The sequence below is a fragment of the Natrix helvetica genome, assembly GCF_964273705.1.
Source record: "Natrix helvetica genome assembly, chromosome: 5".
Classification (NCBI taxonomy): Eukaryota; Metazoa; Chordata; class Lepidosauria; order Squamata; family Natricidae; genus Natrix; species Natrix helvetica.
Window position 1 is genome coordinate 58,229,247 of NC_138551.1, and position 14,928 is coordinate 58,244,174.

The window sequence follows — 14,928 nt, forward strand, 5'->3', positions numbered from 1 at the left end:
TTGTAGCAACTACAGTTGATAGTTGACAATTATGTCTGCAAATTTAGGTATTACACTATGATTGCAACAAGGATTTTAATTGATTGTGACTGCAACAGGCAAACACATTTTACACACGAGATGTTAACACTACTGGAGGGCAAAAAAAAGAACAAGAACAAAAGACAAGACCAGCTACATAAGGAACTGATACAACTGCTTTAAAGAATTGCAGATAGTTAGTATGTTCTAATATTATCTATTTTGTTATAGAGAGCCAATATGGTATAGTGATTAAGATGGGAAGCAAGAAATTAGAAGATTGCAAATTCTAGTTCTAGCATAGGCACAAAGCCAGTTGGGTGCAGTTGGGACAGTCATTTTATCTCAGCCCCAGGAAGGAAGCAATGGTAAATCACGTCTGAAAAACCTTGTCAAGAAAACTGCATGGACTGATCCAGACATTCTGAGAAGTGGACACAGTTGAACAGAAAGGAGGGTGGGAATCATGTTCTTTGCCTGGAAACCTCCTTATGCCCTGATAGCTACTACATAAACTTGAAAGATTTTTATATGTGTTAGTGTTTTTGACATCAAGCTTAAACCATGCTGAATTTCTTCAGAAATAAAATGCATTAACATATTTCTTATTTTCTGAAACAAATCTCTTTTCAGAAGTACTTCACAGTTTTAAAAAAAATAGTGAGAATTTTTTCTGCTTCAAGTGAAGTTACAAACAGCTGTGTTCGGTTTTTATAGAGATAGCAGTGCAATGTTGAGATTTTCTGCAGGCTACAGACTTAAGTGAATTAAAATAGCTTTATTCAAGAGTCAAATTTACAGACTTTATAAGCAAATCATGAACCATATGAAATTTAGTCCTGAGATGAGATGGGACTACTCTGACCTCAGAGTTCTCTGGTTCATTTAATACCCTGCTAGTTGTAGTCTGCTAGGGTGGAAATGTTGGAGAGGCTTTTTTCTATGCCTGTGCTCTTGTGGAATTTTATTTTGCTCATTGAAAGCAAAACTGTTTAGATGGGCAAATGGATGTCTTCTCTGGCTTCTATTGAACGTTTATATGAATTTATGTGTTGGAAGGAAAATCCATCTGGTTCAGTTCCAAGCTGGGAGAAAGACACAGGAAACAAGGAGGCTGATTGGAATGATGGTTTATTGATGAAGCAGAAACAAATGTGATTCTGGGCAGCTGACAAAATGGACTTGAGAGTGGGTGGGTTTTTATACCTTCTTTGGGCTTTGTATTTGAACTTCCTGTTCCTGTGCAAGAACATTTAGTACTCTATTAGCTGTTGTCAGATTTCTCTGGGATCAAGTAAGGGTTATGTAAGAATCTATAGGCAAAAGAGGAAATGCAAATCTTAGATGCTTGTCTGAGATAATTCTGTCTTTTGTTTGTTGCTTATCTGAGTTTCTGTCTTAATCCTGTCTTCTGAATGGATTACCAAATCTGAATTTCTAAAAGTTGGCCTCCTCAGTTTCTGCTTGGGGTAGGGAAACTGGGGCTGGTTTCTGAATAAGTTCACCCAATCTTTCTTAATGGGCACAAGATATGGGCTGGGGGCTATTAAGAAAGTGAGTTTTCTTTCTGTCTTTAAGAGCATCTTTAGGGAAATATAATATTCTTCCTTTTTAATATTTCTGAAAATATTTCATTCTTCTGGGGTGCTGACTTTCTATATATGCATACAATAATGTACTATGCAATGCAAAGCTGGCTGTTTTTACAACAATACTGTAATCTTAATAATATATTAAAATCATCCATAGTGTATTGTATTGTGTCCTCCCTTTCTTTCAAATGAGAAAGACTGGAAATTGATCTAGCTTTGCTTGATTCCAGATGAATTCCTCTATCCAAACTGTTCTATGAAGATCAGAATTGGGTAACATTTTAGAGCCTGAATGATGCCTCACAGTTAGAAGAGACATAGCTATTAACATTCTGAGTGACCAGAATGGGCGACCTGTTAATAGTTTATAGTATTAAATAAAGAAATAATTGTTTAAGATGTACAGATGCTAAATTTACCCTTGATCATCTTCTACCCTTTGAAATGAGTCCAAATCACTTTTGTAATTACCCAGTGCAGGTTTTGGAGACAATAAACAACAGATGGCCATTCTCTGATGTAGATGTTGAAAAGTTTCTAGGGTTAGGCTTAGGGAAACATGGAAAATGTATCATTGAATTTCAGTTGCACACTCATGGAACTGAAAAAGAATTGGGAGTCATTTCTGCCCTACAGACACTTGGTAAGTTAGATGTGAATGTGTTTGGTAGAGTGGGAAGATATTTGTTCAGCAACTTGAAATAACCCACTAAAATAAATAAGAAATGCTGAGATATTGTTTAGATTCTTAGAATTGATATGCTAAATGGGGACCTGCTCTCTTCTGGGAAATTCGTGATCTTCCCTTCTGTTTGCAAAACTTACGTTCTCTTACTCCTCAGAGAATGGCAGACTTGCCTTAAAAATTATTTCAAAACATTGCCTTATCTCAGGGAACTATCTAGTACAGAATTTGATTCATTTTTAAGGTCCTTTTTAAAATAGGGAATATTTTGCTTGATGACGTAGAATAAAACATCTTGTTAACAAAATAAGCTAGCTCTAATTACCATAGACCTCAGTTACAAGTAGTAAATCTACAACGTATTTCTGAATTGCTGCATGTCAAGGATGTACACTTTCATTCCATTAGTTTTGTTAGTGAAAATAAAATGACTAGAAGATGATATTGTCTCTAGCGATCTAGATGAATTCTACACATTCAAATTTAATTTATAATTATCTCTTTTCATGGCAACTTCATAATATTTATACAAACTAGCTTTAAGAACTGCTAATAATGTGACTTTCTGCCAATGTAGCATGCTGTGATCAATAAAATACTGTATTTCCAATGTAATTAGAATGGTGTGAAAAACATAAAGGGAGATTAGAGATGTAGTTCTATAGTCTCAGCAGGTCACCGTGCCTGGGTGACCTTTTTTGGCAGGGAACTCCATCAATGTCAGATCTGATTAATACTTGAATAGACTTCCTGGAAATATTAAAACGATAAGCTACATTAAGAAATTGAAAATGTCACACATATTAGTATTACTTCCAAAAAATCCTTACCTGAACATACTAATGACATTAGTAGGAATGGAGCGCAACATGATGGAGACTTGCTCTATCTGTATAAGAATTATCCTATAAAATTACAAGGCAATTAATACACAACTTTTCAAAGTCAATATCTTTATTTGTTTTGCCCACTAGGGGTGTTAGAAAGAACGCAGACTTATGCAAGTCAAAAGGAGGTCAGAGCTTGTTAGGAGCACAAGCCATAGTGAATAGAACAGACTTAGGACAGGAAGTAACTTGAAAGTTGCAATTCATGCCAATATTAAAATTAATGTTTCTAACTGCATACCTTTGTTGAAAGAAATATCCTTCTGGTGGGGAAAAAGACACTGGAGACATGGAGGCTGCTTGGAAAGATGGTTTTAATGGTGGACAGGACCACATGGCTTGAGTCCTGAGCAGAAAAGGTGATCACATGCTTCAATGTTGGTGGAGAAGAAGAGAAAAGGAAAGGGGAAGGGCTGAAGAAGGGCTTGCGGGGCTTTTTATAATCTGTTCGGATTATCTGTTTCCTGTTCCTGTGTAAGAAATGCATTCTGATTGGCTGTCAGACTCACATGGGCCCATGCAAGGGCAACCCTCTAGGCTGAGTTTTGAATCCAGGTTTGGTTGAGTTCAGATGCCATGTGGTCAGTTCAGTAAAGGCTTATATTATCATGCCTTCATTCCCATCCCCATGGAGTTGAAGGGGAGAACTCTTTTATTATGTAAAGGGACTGGCTCAGGCTTTAATGGCTCATGGACAAAAGGTGGGAGCAGGAAGCTGCAGGGAGAGTTACCTTGTCTTTTTGAAACATGTTTCTTTTCACATCCAGAGAAATATTCTGCCTTTTCAATATTTCCTAGGGTGTTTCATTTTTTCTGGGGGAGGACTGGGTGATAACTTCCTACACCTTAAAACTGATATTTCCTTGCATCTACAACTGGATTGTGTTTCAGTTGAAAATACAAATTCCGCTTCCATATTCATACAAAATCCAGGTGCAACATCAAATTAAACAGGGCATTATAATTCTCACTACTATCATCAAAGGATGCTCAGCATCCTAAACAACTATCTGGAATTTTGAACTTTCTAGAAATAGATGAATTTCATTTGGTCATCTTTTGTCCTTTTTGATCTTATTGCTTACATTCAAAAATAGAAAATCACATACATACATATAAATACACTTATACATACACCTATATACATATACAATGCATACATATACACTTTCTAGACTGTCTAAGGATGCTAATGACCAGCTGCCTGCAAGAAATATAAATCCTTTCATTTCCCACCATCGAGTCAGAGCTGAAGAAACTTCTTGGATGAGAAGCATCTTCAAAGAAAAAACAACAAAGTCCCATTCCCTCCTGATAAAGCACCTTTGGGACAACCACAACATGGATGACCGAGAATCTCCATAGACAAGAAGCTGGAAAAGTACCATGATCTGAAAGGAAGAACCGGAAAGGACTGAAAGGTAAAGACCAAAGTGGTCCCAATGATGGTAGGAGTAATCAGGGGTGTGATTCTAAAGCTGGACAAGTGGCTCTAACAAATGCCAGAAACAACACGAGAGCTCTCTGCCCAGAAGAGTGTAGTGCTAGGGACATCTAAAATACTTCACAGAACCTAGATCTCTGTTAAAGGACCCGAGATTGAGGAAGACACATAGCATCCATAAAGGTGAGAAGTTAATGCATGAAACACACACACACACACACACACACACACACACACACACATGCATTCATACATACACATATATCTAATCAAAATGTACATACGTATTCAGATCACTGTAATGTTTAACAATTTTGCCATTTCACTTACTAAACAAAGAGAAAACTAAATGTCTTGGAGGTCCAGATTTTGCAACAGTTTTTTTGAATGAGGCTTTATACATGATAGAATATTTATTCAAATATAGAAATAGCAGGAAGGTTCTCAGCTATTGTATAATTGATGGTGTATATATAGCTTATATCTGTAAAAGTCCCTGTACTATTTGAACAACATCTATCATTCTGTAATTTAGGCACCTATTGAAGAATCTTGTTTTCAGCCATTTATTTTGTATGAATAGAAGCGGATTTTGTTTAAAAGATAAGGTCAATTTTTGTGTCCAGTTTATTTTTAATATACTGTATGTATTAGATTTTTTAAAAAATTCTTGTTTTTAAACTGGAATATATATCACTTTAAGATATTGTTTGGGAAGTCGCCTAAAATTTTTACAAATAAGTCAGTCCTGCCAGTTTTATCATTCCAATGTCCTTGCAACCATGAAATCACACCATATTAATTTTTGTTGCCCGCCCGTTAATTTTCAAAACAATGGAAATCACAATGCACAATGCAATGCAAAGTTGGGTTCTCTCTTATCTAATGTTATATAACAGGCTGTGCAAAACATTCAAAAACATTTTGAAGGCTTTGTGCAACCCTATTATATAATAGGGATGGAGTGTTTCTAGCCCAGGGGCTGAATCTAATCCATTAAATTAGCTCATCCCACCCACAAAGGTTCAAGCAAGGTTTCTCCCTTCCTCCTCCAATGTGGGTCATGACTGCAGACAGCCAAGAATGTTAGAAGAAGTAATGCTTGTTTACCACCCACTTTTAGTTATTATCAAAGCACAACCACAAAGAGATGTTCAGGAGTATGTGTCCTAAGAAGAGGCAAAGATTATATATCTGGCAGGAGACAGGAACTATCAAAGCATTAGAAGATGAGTTAAAGAAAACAAAAAGTAATGGCTCTAGTAGATATCATCCAACAGAGATACCAAAGAATCCTAGGAATCCTTCTTTGGTATTCTAGTATATCCAGAGGAGAATAAGAGCTGTTAACAGATCCCAATCACGACTATTTTCCTTGTATTCTTGAGTCTGAAATCTATCAATTTTCAGGTGTATGTGTGTAACTCTTCTTCAAATCAAGTTTTTCATTCCAGGTTATTTCATGCATATTTACATTCCTATTGCTTTCTTACAGGATACTTTCTTACTTATTTTTTCTTGTTTACTTTATTATCTAGCCATAATTAAAGATTTTCTGGCAAGTTCCTTTCCAAGTGACAACCAGATGTGACCTGCTTAGCTTTCTTAAATCAAAAAAAGGTTGGTAGGTGCTACTGTCCTGTCAACTGAATTTAACCAAATGAATGTTCTTATTCTCATTTTAGCTGATTTTCTTCGATTTTGCTGGCTGTTGGGATAATTCAAAGAAACAGAAGCACCAGGAGCCGTATAAGTACAGCATCACAAAGTCCTTTAATTTCCTTAGAATTAATATGTATATCTTGAATAAACTAATTCCTTGCTATTGAGCTGCTATTATTGAAGAACCAAGAAATAAGCAAAATTGATTTTGCATTACTTACTGTCTTTTATTGAAGAACACTGTAATAAATGGCAGTGTGACACAAACAATGTTATTTTTAAATTACTTTATAAAGAGAACAAAAATGGAATGTGCCATTTCATAAGATAAGAGAGAATGGATACTGGGCATTGAGGTAACAACGCGGGACAGAGCAGAATTGAATGTATGTGACGTGAGTACTTATTTATGTCTGCAATGGTTTATTCAATATCTTCCACTTTAACAATGAAGGTATTAATTAGAATCAAAGAATAAAAGGCATAGGCTGCCATTGTGCTGTTTAAGATGTGTGATTCTTTTTTCTGCAAAATAGCTGTTGTTGCTTAGCACATTTCTAAATATAATAATCTCTGCTGCTTCTCAGGACAACAGCCAAGCCACTATTCTTCAAGTATAAATAAAATCCATCAGCAATTAGAGTAGAAAGCAGTAAAAATTATGAAGAGGTATGCATTTTTAGATGGTTGAATAGCATCCTGAAACCAAATCCCATGGGACGTAATTAATATATTTAAGATTATTAGAATACTACTTATTCCTTTAATTTAAAAGTAGTTCGGTAATGACAGATCATTCTTAAATTCAGTGATCCTTATATTCAGGAACATTATATAGGAAAAAGGAAAAAAAGCAAACTTTTCACAAATATGTTTTATCCATTGTGCACTTCATATTTCATCTCCCACATCCAGGAAAAAAGTTGAACTAAAATATTTTTTTGAATTCAATAGTTTACAGTACAAACTTGTGCAAACATTCTTTCCTTCACTTCCCTGCTGTAGCATGACACAACATGAAACAGTAGACAATCACTGGGTTTTTTTGAAAACAGATGCTAGAATGCAAATATTTCATCTCCACCATCACTTATAAACTCCTGCATGTTAACAGGTAAATGTTTTATGTGATATCCTCCAGATGTTCCTATCACAGAGAACAGCTGCAGCCATTTTGTTTCTACATCTTTGTAAGTCTAGCAAGATTAGAGAGGGGAAAATTGTAAAAGACCAGTATTGCATTAAAAGAAAAGCAATATGTAATTTGAGAGGGGACTTATTGTCCAAATAATAAGGAAATAATAATAAACTAACTTGTGGGGCTTTATAGTATTAACAAAAAGACATTGATTAGGTCCCTGGCTTCTGCTGATGGTCGTGGGCTTAGTTAAGAAACCTGTTTTTTAACAAAACAAAAAGATAAGTAAGAAACCTGAAAATACAATCCTTGGGCAATGAAATGTTGCTCCAGAGTTAAGGAGTAAGTCTGTGTGTCCATCTCTTTCATAAAATAAACAAATAATAGCTGTCAAGAAAATTGAGGACACTGGCACAGCTGAATGCATAGACCAATGGCACATACAGTTCACCCTATAGAAAGTTTCTATCTCACATATGCCCCAATTTCTGCTACCTGCAGTGGGTGGAAGAGTCTCTTCCTCAAAAGACATCCTTGGCTTGGACCCAACAATTCTCAATAATGATAATCCAGTCTCCAACATTCCCTTTCTGGGCACATTTGTTATGAAGGTGGTTGATCTGCAGCTAATGAGAATCCTGGAGGAAGCAGATTATTTTTTATCTGCTTTTTATCACTGGGTCAATGATTTGGGAATTTATGAAGCTTACAGGAGTTCCCATGCAACAAATTTCACTTACTTATGACAAATATTATTTGTCCTTGAATCAGTGTCTCTTGAAAGGAGGTATTTTTCTTGGAAAATCTTGTCTCCTGAGATGGACATTGGGTTCAACTCTAGCTTAGCCTCTTCAATTTTCTCTATCATCTTACCTGCCTCAAGAATGATTTTTGGGTCTAAGATAATCATCTGTTGTTAAAGATAATTGGGCAGGGATTGGAGAAACTGTTCTAGGAATACCACTTTCCCCCCTCAGATTTAGTTCCAACCTATAGTACCAAGCCTCCCCGGTTCCTTTTATTTGGAAGGAAAATGCTGAATAGGTATGACTGCTTATTTTCCAAGGCTAAGAAGCTTTCTATTGGCATTTTTATGGTGTAAGATCAGATTTTCAGATTCTTCCAGAACAAATTGTACTTGTCTTTATCACTCATTTTCATCTCCATGGTCACTGTCAGTGGGATTTCAGTCAGAGGTTGTGTCAGGCAATCCATATATTGCAGAACTGATGCACAACATAAAGTTGTGTAAAGGCTCTCCTAGCTTTGACGGTCACCTACTCTTTGAGCAGAAGTCAGAGTCTAGAAGTCCTCCAGACTGTATACCAGATCTGTCTGGTACAGTGCCACCCCAACCAATACCAAAGGTGGCATAGTCTTAAAACCAGTAGGCCCATTGGTGCAATTCAGCCAGTTCTATCCTGGTGCAATTCAGCAGTTCTAACCGCCACCACCTGGACATCATAACATCCTGTTTTTTATGCTCTGCTCATGTGCAGAAGGTCCTGCACATGCGCAGAGATGGTGCTCACATTTAGAGTGCTCATATTTGCCAACCGGTAAGTAGGTAAGTTGATTTCACCCATGAGTAGGCCCCCAAACCCAAAGTTACTCAGTCTTGCCAGGGTTTTAAAATATTGCAGAATTGGCAATGTTGCCATCTTGTATACCTGTATTGCTTTATAAATTAGCTTAATGTGCGCAACTTTGGATAGAGAAGAAACTACACCAATTTCCTCTTTTATGATAGTAAAAGAAAGTAAAGTAAATTCAGAAAACAAGAAGTTGGAGGAAACAATATAGACAGGTGGGTGTAGATGTGAATGTTTGTCTATATTGTGATAATGTAATGTTCAGGCTCAGTTAGTATAATAACAGTGACAACAGAATTTATTGAATGAAATATTTTGATACGTAGGTGCAAAATATTGAGTTCACAGATTTTTATCTTGGTATGATATTTATGATTTGAGACAAGTCAACATCTCTTAGCCTATCATATTAATAATAACATGTCATATGTAATTATAGAGCAAAGTGGAGTGGTGTCCTGAATTCAACATCTGTGATGTACAATTGTAGTGGCTGTTCAAGATATATTCAATATTTGACAGTAGCATCTGAGGGACAGCAAGGAGTGTCTGGTTTTGTTACAAAAGGGACAAAGTTTGGGGCGCTATATTGCTATGCTCTTTTTGTTATTCTAATGTTATCCATAGCTGTGCTAAGGATGGGATATAAGAGAGTAAAGACATTTTTGTGGTTTAAACAAATAGAAATTGAACAGTTGGGTGAAAAGAATTTGATTAGTGCTGGGAACACAGCAATTTTCAAAAGGTACAATGTAAAATATCCTTGTCCTTAGCACTGGACTAATATTTTGATTATTCTCAAGTACTACAAACATTTTATTTTATAAATCACAGATAGGTTGACAACAAGATTGGTATGTGCTGAGCAATTTCCAAACTTTTTTATGCTTCTTTATATTCTTGTCAAAGAGTATGACATTTGAGTAGAAGCTGAGTAGAAATTAAAAGAAACTGTAAAACAAAGCAGGAAGTTAAATATCTACTATAATATACTTCGTGTGAAAGGACATAAGCTTTATTTGGTATTCATTTGCTAATTATATGCAATATATATTTTAAATATCAGTTTGATCTTAAGAAATTCAGCATGTTCTGAGCTTTGCTTCAGACCAATATGACTCAGTTGTTTATCCACCAACAGTTTCCTAGTTGCCAGTAATTCCATCAGATATAATTGTCATTAATTTCCACCTTTCCCCCAGTTTGTCCTAGTGGTTGCCATAGCATAAACCAGATAATTTATGATGATGAGTTTAACTAGTATCAATGTCTTTTGGGACTTGTGTTGCAGCAAATATACAACTGATAATATAGTAGGGCTATCATACATAGCCTATAAATATATATGCAATAACTAGATAGAATAGAATAGAAAAGAAAAGAAATAGAAACAGATATAGAAACAGAAACAGAAACAGAATAGAATAGAATAGAACAGAACAGAATAGAATAACTATTCTATTCTATCTAGTGATTGCATATATATTTACAGGCTATGTATGATAGCCCTACTATATTATCAGAACACCTTGGAGGTCTTCTAGTCCAACCCCATGTTTAGGCAGGAAACCCTATACCATTTCAGATAAGTGGTTATCCAATCTCTTCTTAAAAACTTCCAATGTTGGACCATTTACAACTTCTGGAGGCAAGTTGTTCTTAGAAGCCGAAAGATAAATATCTCTACTACTTGACTACTATTTAGTAGTCATCCAAATGTTTACAGCCCAGATCTTACATCCATAGTATATTAATCACAATTGCAAGAGTTCTTCTTATCTAAACACAATTTAACATGTTGTTCTTTCATCAGCTTTAATAATTGTTATAATATATGGACACACGACCAGGCAGGATCCCATTTAATTAGAGTTTTCTTTTAAGCAGGTTGAAAAGTCTATGCCATTACACATTTTCTTGTTAAAAAAATAGTTTCTTGTTTAAAACAGAAATTTAATATATGTAGTTACCTGCAACAAAGGCATGATATAAATCTCTGTGATTTTAACTGTGCAGAGATGCCTTTAAAGTATCTAGCATAAAAGTGCTTATGGAACCAAATGTTGTTATTATGGTCCTATCACTCCAGTCCTACTTACTTACTATTCATTATATCTGTCATGATATTGGCTGAATTATCTGATCTATTATATCTTTAGGGAAATATTATCTTTTTACATGTTTCTCTCTATATATTATATTATCTGGCGCCTATTCCCTGATTAATCTATTTTGTGAAATGGGTAAATTTAATCTGTCTTTTTGCTGAATCTACCTATACTTTGAGATTGCATAAACCCAGTGTCAATAAGTTTAAACTGTATATTCAGATAAATATATAGTATGAACTGTACTGATCCCTTCTACCTATGTAATAATAAAAATCTCTATGAATTTGTTCATTTCTTAATAAATGAACTGCAGTTAGAAAAGCACAGGATTGTTTAATAAGAAAACGCTTGAGAAGGAATTGCTGAGTTAGCAGTAGCAAAAAAAGTTCACTCTCTCCCACCTCAATATAATTATTAGATATTCTTCTACTTTTTGGACTGCATAATTCAAAAGGGGTTGGGGGGATGACTTGGATATAAATGTACTAAGCACATAGCAATCAATTGGAATTAATTAAGTCCAATTTATTCCGATAGGTATCTTGTTGTTAATTTGCAGCTTTCCACAGACAGAGATTAAAGCTTTAGATTGCCATGTAGTTTTATAATAACTATCATGACACAGATTCCATGAGACTAGAGCTTTGGAACCCCTTCTGTACACAATGCTATCATTCTGCTAAACATAGCATTTGGAATTTTCATCCTGTCTCCTCTCAAGTATCATTCCAGGTCACAGTCAGTTAAATAAATTATAGTAACATTTCCCACTGTCTGTTCCAAGTCATTCAGTCTCATTAGTCCCACCTTGCCAAGCTGCAAAGAAAAAAACATGAAGTGTCAAATTCTCCATGGTGTATATAAAGAAGTCTCATTGGCTCCAAGCAATGTCTGTTCAGCAACACTAGGACATAATTTGACCTTGAGGAACACATAAAAGATTGTTACTTCTTCCTACAAACATTTAGCAAAATATTCAGAATTCTCAAGCATACTGAACTCATTTCTCTGAGAAGTTCCAAATATTTCTTTATTTCCGATTTTGAAAAGTAGCTCCTCTTGCCCACAGCAGTATCTCCCGGCAATGCTAGATTTCATGTCTTAACAGTGACTTAATAACTTGAAAAACTACTCTATGGTATGTATCATGGTATGGCTTGCTATCGTTTTAGTAGCTGCCAAACCACACAGATCTGCAAACATCTATTTTAAAATATCCATAGAAAATGTTTAGCTAAGGGAATACTGAGTGGCTTTCAAAGGCAGCATGCTGGTTATACAAGAGCTCTAATTTCTCACACTCCTTATCCAACCTGTACACTTGGTTTTAAAGTACATGAATTCAAGTCTGTGAAGTCAGCCACAAAAATGAAAGATTCCCAGGAGGATTATACCGATCTGATACTTCCTCCTCCACAAATCTTATGCATTATGACTCTGAGGTATTGAGAAATTCTTTTGAAGTTACTGAGAGCACAGGGCATCACTGAGGGAGCCACATCTGAATCAATTTAGCAGGACGTAAGAATTATTAATGAATTTCTATCCTGCCTTTATAACAGATCAGCTTCCTAATAGTTATTTAGTACAGTGATTTAATTCTACAGTTCAGAATACATATCCCAAAAGACAGCTTACAAATAACATTAAGAATAAAATGCAATAAAGAATAATAATAAAAACAATAACAAGGCTATATGGAATCTTTGACATGGGGCAATTGAGAACAATATTTAGGGGGCAGGATCCAGATGAAGCAGGTTCCTGTGATAGCTTATTGTTTCTATCTAGACTTCTCACTTAGGCCTTCTAAAAATCTTATTAAGCTATATTTTCCTCTATGATCCATTAACACAAATAACAAAATCTGTCAGAAGGAAGGGAAGGAGGGGGGAAGGAAGGAAGGAAAGCTTCCCATAAGGAAGCTCAATGGGAAAGCCAGTCAAATGTTGCTGCTGCTCTCCTTGCTTTTTTTGCCCCACCCCTGGTCAATTTGTCTTCACCTCTTTTTTAATATAAAAATAAACAAAAAGTAATAATTATTGATTCTTCTTGCTATACAAATGCTGTGACACTGTAATAATTTTACTTTTCCTGTTTCTATACAAATTTGTTTTATTCATTACTTTTAAAGATGTATAATGTTTTTAATGCAAATATGCCGTCTGCTCTTCCTTAAATTATATATATATTTTAAAAATCTATTCTTCTAAGATAGCAGGTGACCCTATTAAAAAAACCTCCCCTAACTTAGTGCACTCCTACTGATTTCGGATCACAACTGGTGGCCTTTACAACTATAGTCCAATTGGGAAGCTATTGTCCAGTGCATTTGGAATGCCCTACAATGGAAAAAGGATGGATTATTGCTTGTGAATGCCCTTTGTGCTTAATGAAAATTACTATTTAATGAAGTTAAATCTAGCGTGGAGAATATTTTCAGACTAGTTTGAAAAGTTCAAGTGTTATATTTATTCGGCTCATGACACAAGTTCTTGTCTCTATTAATTGATGCCAATGCTGAATGTTGACATTAGGTAGCCCACACCCTTTATGATCCAGGATCTTCCGACATCTCCGGGGACTGTTGATGTCATATTTGCTTTTAGCTTTGAATGCTTTATTACAAGGGCAGTGTCAGGTTTCTTGCGTATCATTGCAAGAATGAAGTCACTTCGGAAGTTCTACTTCTACTTCAACATTGTAAAACAAGTCTAATTTATTTTCGGACTCCTTTTATTCTCCAGCTTCAGTTTGATTATGCATCTTTGGATTTGATGAAACCTCCTTAGGAGGTTTCATTTCTGGATTTTTGTTTTTACCATCATGATTGCATTGCACCATGGACATCAATTATGTGAAAAAGAGACTTGTAGAATATTCATTCTCCTCGTGATCCAGAGGATTAAAGTACAATTGGGGAATGAGTAGAGCTGGTGAAAATTATCATGGACAGGAAGGAAATAATTGGATGATCAGGGTTCAAAATTATCAGGGTGCAGGAAAGTGGCCTCAAATATAAAAGGAGGGAAGGGAAAGGCCTTTTAATTTGCTTTCAGGATAAGAGGTTTCCTGGGCATAATGGAAGCTGGAATTGAAGACTTTCTAAAGGACAATGAAAATTCATTCAAAGAGTTAAAAGGAAAAAGTTAAATTTAGGCAGTACCACCTGGAAAAGAGGCGAGGGCACAAGGAGAGACAAGTAAGGCACAATGACAAAAGTATCATCATGTTATAGGTATGTACAAAAAAGAGCAGAGCTTATAGCTTGATACAGCAACTTCCCTTTCCCCATTGTGATGACAACAGCAAGTTTCTGCAGACTGATGAATTTAGAATTTGGAACAAGATATAAAAGGTATGGGATTATGGTTGCAACAACAGTCTTAGGCAACAGGAACATAGACCCAGGGGCAAATAGAGAACCAGGAAACCAACCTTGGAAACCAACTAGGAAAAGAAAAGAAAGTTGTTAGAATGAGTAGTTAGAACCTGATGAGACATTTAAAATGAGATAGAAAGATTACTCAGGAATGAGGAAGTATGCAAAGTTTTTCAGTTTAAAAAGATCACTCATGAGCTCGGCAAATTAAGAAAACGAGACCAACATAAAATCTAAAATATTCAAATCAAAATGAGCAAGATGTAAAGGGAGAATGCATAAAACTTTCCTGCCCGTCTTCCTGGCAAAGCTGGGCTCAGGAGAAGTATGTTGGCTAACAAGTTCTACCCACAAAGGGAATTGCCTCGGTGTACCTAGTAGGGAAGGGATGGGTTAAGGCCAAGACTGTTGGGA